The 6,077-nt window shown below is 37.7% G+C and overlaps 1 protein-coding gene across 1 annotated transcript in view; it reads right to left on the reverse strand.

The window, feature by feature from the left end:
- The window catches only part of LOC102770918 (UDP-glucuronosyltransferase 2B31), a 26,365-nt gene that overhangs the window by 17,144 nt on the left and 3,144 nt on the right, over positions 1-6,077 (reverse strand). The window lies entirely within an intron of this gene.

Here is a 6,077-nt window from a genome sequence, read left to right on the forward strand (position 1 = left end):
TTGACCATATTTATGGCCTTATTTACATATGACACCTGAAATCATATTGTAAAATTAATGTCTCATTAGAAAGTGCTATGTGTGATTTGCTGTGAGGGACTCCATTATCACCTTACCAAGTTCTCCACTGAGCACATTAATTACAGTGAGAAGGTACAACAGGGCTGACACCCTCTTGAATAGCTCATTTTTACCTATTTAAGTCTCTATTGAAGTCAGTTTTTGTTTGAAAATAATTTTGACATGTGATCCCTAATGTGCTGAGCCAGCTCAGCCAAGGGTTCTGCAAGCCTGAGCGGGGGCAGCGAAGGATAAAGAAATGACAAAGAGAATAAGCTGGGTCTCAGCCGTGGGCAAACTACGGCCCACGGGCTGGATCCGGCCCGTTTGAAATGAATAAAACTATTGAAAAAAAAGACCGTACTCTTTTATGTAATGATGTTTACTTTGAATTTATATTAGTTCACACAAACACTCCATCCATGCTTTGTTCCGGCCCTCTGGTCCAGTTTAAGAACCCATTGTGGTCCTCGAGTCAAAAAGTTTGCCCACCCCTAGGTGGATCTTCCTGTGCCTGGCTGAGGCCACAGAGATCAGAGGCAAGCTGAGCCTTTATTTTATAGCCAGAGGTAAACAAGGTAGTGGTCACCATAGTTACAATGTTCTTGTGAGTTTTACTTGTTTTGGCAGCACTTGCTGCACCTCCCACAGCCCATTAGCTTCCCAGATAAGATCTAGGGAGGTCATAAGGTCAAGCCTAATTATGCTAAGAGGGCTGTGCCCTCAAAGCTGGGACTTATTTGTGGCTTTGCCAACACGTCAGTCTGAGGCTTAACCCTATAGCCATATGCCCTACATCCTAATCCTTGCCAATATTTATAATTTCATTATTTTCGATACTGATGTAATTCCTCCTTGTTCAGTGTACTCTTCTCAAAAAAATGAAATGTAGATGATCAAATGTTTCCTGGATATTTTGTTAAAATTGCATACTCATACCTTTTTTTGTCTCTTCTATTTTAAACTTATTATTTGTTTTTTCTTTCTTTAAAAAGAATAACTAAAACTTTCCAAAATCAAACTGTACAGTACTTTCCAAAAAAAAGCATTGTCCTAAAGGGTTTTATTGAGATGGTGCTTTTACAGGTAAAAGAAAATAGGATATAACTTTTCAGACTTTGTCCATGCAGACTATACAATGTTTAGGCCATTCTTTAAAATTATAACTTTACTATGATGCTGTTTATTTTCTAGGTCACTGAACATTCCTTTCACATGGTGCATCTAGCTAAGGTATGGGATTCCTTTGACCTGAAGCAACATTTAAAGTCTCTGCAGCTACACTGAGAGCAGTTTCCTCTGAGAGAATTCTAGGAACTAACAGAGTGACACCTACATATTGTGCAAACATGAAAATATATCATGTGTACTTATCACATCTCCCTGGAGTCAGGCGAGGCCAGCAGGCACCTCATAAGGCCTCTCACTTGAGCTCACCCCATAACTGCAAATATCTCCCTGCAAGGAGCTTGTACAGACATCTGGCAGCCCACTTTTGCCCCTGCCACCCAATAGATATCTAGGTCTACTGGCTTTGATAGCCAATGACACTTGTATTCATGAGTTCTACAGACCATAGCAACCAAATTTATGAATGGTGCAGGAGCCTCTTCAGCAGTACAGAAGGAGTAGGCAAAAAATCTCCCCATGTCTCCCTGGAAGGACCCTAGACTGAGGGTCCAGCTTCTAACCAGCGTACATGTAGGTCAAGCATGTCAAACTTGTAGCTGCTTGCCTCCTTTAGGCATTCGGCCTGCTGGCCGCGAGTTTGAAATGCTTGATCTAGGTGATGACTGCAGTTATTTTCTTTGGGATACTGATAGGTTTTGGCACACTTTCCATTACATAAGAAAAAAGAAAAAAGAAGGTAGATTGGATAGTCACAAAGATTTTGAGACACAGCCAAGAGTCTGGCTGGGCTGCTTGATAAGGTTCATCGCCCATATAAGATCATGCTGTCAAGACTGGGAGAGGTGCTTGTTTCATCTAATGTGCAGGAATCAACCCACAGAGGCAAGGAAAATGAAGAAACAGGGATATCTTATGTTCCAAACCAAAGAACTAGACAACCTTCAGAAACATACCTTAATGAAATGGTGATAAGTGATTTACCTGATAAAGAGTTCCAAATAATGGTCATAAAGAAAAATAGATACAGAGTCAGAGCAACATCGAGCAGACTGTCAAACTACAGCAGGAAGTCAGGGGAGGGTTGGCGGGGGTGAGGGGGTGGTAAGAGATCAACCGAAGGACTTGTATGCATGCATATAAGCATAACCAATAGACACAAACAATGGGAGGGGGTGAAGGCTGGGGCCCTGGGACTGGGGGCAGGCTGGGAGAGGACAATGGTGGGGGAGGGGACATATGTAATACTTTCTACAATATTTTAAAAAATAACATTGGTTAAATAAATAAAACATTTTGGAAAAAACAATGGCAACAACTGCAATAATAACAATAATGAAGTAATAATAACTAACATTTTTGAGTTCCTATTATGCCAGGCACTGTTCTAAGAGCTTTACATGGATTATTTCATTTATTCCTCATAACTTTCTGAGGTTGTTAGAGAGTGAAGGTAACTTAAGGGACATATGGACTATTATCAGTTGCAACACTGTACGCATTATAGAGTTCCTAGAAGGAGAAGAGAAAGGGGGTAGAAAAGTTATTTAAGGAAATGATGGCTGAAAACTTTCCTAACCTGAGGAAAGAAACAGATATTCATTTCTAGACAGCCCAGAGAGTTCCAAATAAGAGGCATATAAAGAAAGCTACACCAAGGCACACTATAATTGTCAAAAGTTAAAGATAGGGAGAGAATTTTAAAGCAGCAAAAGAAAAACAACTGGTCATAAATAAGGGAACAACCTAAGACTATCAGCAGATTTTTTAGCAAAAACATTGGAGGCCAAGGGAATGAATGACATAATATATTCATAGTATTGAAAGAAAAGAATGCCAACAAATAATATTCTACCCAATAAACTCGTCCTTCAGAATTCAATGAGAGATAAAAAGCTTCCAGACAAACAAAAGTTGAAGGACCACTATGACCAGCCTCAAAGGAAGTGTTAAAAGAATTCTTCAAGCTGAGATGAAAGGGTGCTAATAAGTAACAGGAAAACATAGGAAAGTACAACTCTACTGGTGATGATAAATACGTAGTTAAATTAGGAATACTTTAATGTAATGGTGGTGGATGAATTATAACTCTTCTATTAGGTTTAAAAAAGTATTAAAAATAAATTTTTAATGGATACAATGGTGAAAGGATATAAAGTGTGACAAAAAACCAAAATATATGTGGAAGAGATTAGAAATATAGAGTTTTATCATGCCTTTAGAGTTAAGTTGTTATTAGCTTAAAATAGACTTTCATAAATACAAGAAGTTTTATGTAAGTCCTATGGCAACTACAAAGTAATAACCTATGGTAGATACACAGAAAGAAAAAGAGTAAGAATTTAAGCATATCACTGTAAAAATTATCAAATCACAAAGAATAAGAGTAAGAGAAGAAAGGAACAAAAAAGTACAAAACAGCAAGAAAAAGGTTAAAAATGATGAAAGTAAGTCCATACTTATCTATTGATTTTACTTTAAATGTAAATGGCTAGATTCTACAGTCCAAATACATAGGTGATTGAGTCTACGACAATTAAAGAAAATATGACCCAAATGTATGCTACCTAGAAGAGACTCACTTCTGATTTAAGGACACACATAGATTGAAAGCGAAGGGATGGCGAAGGTATTTCATGAAAATGGTAGTAACAAAAGCAGGGGTAGCTATATTTATACCAGCAAAATACTCTTTAAGCTAATGGTCACAACAGACAAAGTGAAATATAATGATTAAAAGGTCAATCCAACAAGATGATATTGCATTTGTAAGTATTTATACACCTAACATAGGATCACTTAAATGAATAGCAAATATGAACAGACCTGAAGAGAGATAAATAGCATTTGACAAAAATTCAACATCCAATTATTATGGAAACTTTCAACAGCATGTATATACAGGGAAAGACTACAACCAAGTAAAGGCCATCTATGACAAGCCCAAAGCTAAAATACTTGATGATGAAAAACAGAAAGCTTTTCCACTAAGAACAGTCAAAAAGACAAGGATGCCCACTCTTGATACTTTTATTCAAAATATTACCTGGAGCTCTAGTCAGAGCAGTTAGGCAACAAAACGAAATAAAAGTTATCCGAATTGGAAAGGAAGAAGTAAAATGGTCCCTATTTACGGATGTCATGATAATATATATAGAAAACACTAAAGACTCCATTAAAAGCTTTTAGAATTAATAAAAAAATTAAGTAAAGTCTCAGGATTCAAAATCAATGTTCAAAAACTCAATTGTATGTTTATACACTCACAATAAGCTACCAAAAAGGAAAACATCCTTGATATTTGTTTTGACCATGATTTTTGGGGGGTACACACCAAAAGCAGAATTGAAAATAACAGGTGGGAGTACCTCACACTAAAAGCTTCTGCACAATAAAGAAAAGCATCAACAAAATTAAAATGCAGTGTACAGAATGGGATAAAATATTTGGAAATCATATGTCTGATAAGGGGTTAATATCCAAAATATGTAGAGAACTCACACATCTCAGATAAAAAATGGGAAGAGTGCCCTGACTGGTTTGGCTCAGTGGATAGACCGTCGGCCTGTGGACTGAAGGGTCCCAGGTTCGATTCCAGTCAAGGGCATGTACCTTGGTTGCAGGCACATCCCCAGTAGGAGATGTGCAGGAGGCAGCTGATAGATGTTTCTCTCTCATGGATGTTTCTAACTCTTTATCCCTCTCCCTTCCTCTCTGTAAAAATCAATAAAATATTTTTAAAAAATGGGAAGAGCTCTGAAGAGACATTTTCCAAAGACATACAAAAGGACTACAGGTCCATGGAAAGGGGTTCAGCATCACTAATCATCAGGGAAAAGCAAATCGAAACCACAGTGCAATACCACCTAACATCCAGTGGAATGCCTATCATCAAAAGGACAAGAGATAACGAATTTGGCAAGGATGTGGGGGAAAGGAGACATGTACAGTTTTGGTAGGAATTTAAATTGTTAGAGCCATTATGGAAGAAAGTGTGCATTTCCTCAAAAAAATTAAAAATAGAACTATCACATGATCCAGCAGTCCCAGTTCTGGGTATACTATATCCAAAGGAAATTAAAACAGGATATTGAAAAGATATCTGTACTTTCGTGTTTGTTGCACATTATTCACAATGACAAGATATGGAAACAACCTTGGTGTCCCTCAAAAGATGAGTAAGACACACACACACACACACACACACACACACACACACACGAATATTATTCAGCTATGAAAAAGAAGGAAATTGTTGGTTACATTATAAATGGACCATGAAGGCAGTATACTAAGCTAAATAAGCCAGACAGAGAAAGACAAATAGTGCATACTATTACTTATATAGGGAGTCTAAACAAGAAAAAGGAAATATAGAAAAATAGTAGAAAAGTGGTTGCCAGAGGTTGATGGTGGAGGAAATAGGGAGATGTTGATATGCGGTTGTAAACTTCTAGCTATGAGATGAAAGGTCTGAGGATCTAATGTATAACCTGGTGACTAGAATTGATAACACAGTATTGTATAATTGAACTATGCTGAGAGAAGGACTTGTTCTCACACACACAAAAGAAGATAAATACATGAGGTGATGGATGTGTTAATTACATGAGCAGAATACCTTCACAACGTATATGTATATCAAATCACTATAATAATAAAAGCGTAATATGCTATTTAGACCAGATGTCATTCAGGACGAAGCTGGGGCTGCGACCCAGGTGCCTGCCTGCAGCTGGAGGGAAGCCTGGGTCCCGGGTGCAGGAAAGAAGCTGGTGCTGGCAGCCGGGGGAAACAAGGCCTACTCTTGCATGAATTTCGTGCATCAGGCCTCTAGTGTACCCTATAAATACCTCATAAAAATATATGTTGACTCTTTTTTTAAAAAA

This window comes from Myotis davidii, unplaced genomic scaffold (assembly GCF_000327345.1).
Source record: "Myotis davidii unplaced genomic scaffold, ASM32734v1 scaffold234, whole genome shotgun sequence".
In the NCBI taxonomy this organism is placed as follows: domain Eukaryota; kingdom Metazoa; phylum Chordata; class Mammalia; order Chiroptera; family Vespertilionidae; genus Myotis; species Myotis davidii.